This window comes from Lampetra fluviatilis, chromosome 66 (genome assembly GCF_964198595.1).
Source record: "Lampetra fluviatilis chromosome 66, kcLamFluv1.1, whole genome shotgun sequence".
In the NCBI taxonomy this organism is placed as follows: Eukaryota; Metazoa; Chordata; class Hyperoartia; order Petromyzontiformes; family Petromyzontidae; genus Lampetra; species Lampetra fluviatilis.
In genome coordinates this window covers 3,372,286-3,373,556 of record NC_136340.1, presented here as the reverse complement: position 1 = coordinate 3,373,556, position 1,271 = coordinate 3,372,286, and positions in this window count along the sequence as shown.

Here is a 1,271-nt window from a genome sequence, read left to right as displayed (position 1 = left end):
GATGCACCACCTGTGCCCCCTACTGTGCCAACTTGCTGTGCTTTAGCCACCCGGCGCTCCGCTCGTTGTTGTGAGGGTGGGGTGTCCGATGGTACAAAATACCCAGGCAGGTGCTTAGTTTTGGTGGGGCTGATGGTAAGGCCCCACCTCTTAGTGGTAAGCTCCAGGTTCAGCAGCAGCGCCTCCAACTCCTCCTCTGAATGAGCAGCAATTACCAGATCATCGGCATACATAACATGGTTGACTAATAGGGAGCCATCCCTTGACTGCACCCAGGCATCGATCAGCCTCCCATTGTATCTGTGCCAAATGGAAATTCCCCCCGTACAGCTACTGAAGGCTTCACGAACTACGCGGTCAAAATAGATGTTAAATAATGTGGGAGCCAGAGGACATCCCTGTCGCACCCCAAGGTGTACAGGGAAAGGCTCCGACTCCCGGCCACGTAGTTTTACCCGGGCCCGCTCACCATCATGAAGGTCCTTAATGATCGTGAGCAGAGGGTCAGGGACTCCGAAAGCACGAAGAACAACTCAGAGCTCAGGCCTACTGATGGTATCATAGGCCTTGACCAGGTCCATAAAGCAGAGATGTAGGTCTTGTTGGGTGGGTGGGTGGGTGGCTGGGTGGGTGGCTGGGTGGGTGGGTGAGTGAGTGGGTGGGAGGCTGGGTGGGTGGGTGCGTGGGTGGGTGGGTGGCTGGGTGGGTGAGTGGGTGGCTGGCTGGGTGGGTGGCTGGCTGAGTGGGTGGGTGAGTGAGTGGGTGGCTGGGTGGGTGACTGGCTGGGTGGGTGACTGGCTGGGTGGGTGACTGGCTGGGTGGGTGGCTGGGTGGGAGGCTGGGTGGGAGGCTGGGTGGGTGAGTGGGTGGGAGGTTGGATGGGAGGCTGGGTGGGTGGGTGGGTGAGTGGCTGGGTGGGTGGTTGGGTGGGTGGGTGGTTGGGTGGGTGACTGGCTGGGTGGGTGACTGGCTGGGTGGGTGGCTGGGTGGGTGGGTGGCTGGGTGGCTGGGTGAGCCGTCGGTCAATATCCCCGCAGGGTATACTGGACGTGGTGTGCTGGGCGGGGTGTGCGAGTGTGTGGGGAGCGGTAGTGTAGCGTGAACCCGGCGACCCGAGTTCGATTCCCGCTCACGGCCACCAACACCGGTGACGATTATCTGAACCGGTCCTGGGCCTGCCCTAGGTCGACTCAGCCTCAAATGAGTACCCGGTGCGGTGTGTGTAGTACACATCGCCACTGGGGGAGAGACAAAGGCGGCCGGGCGTGGAG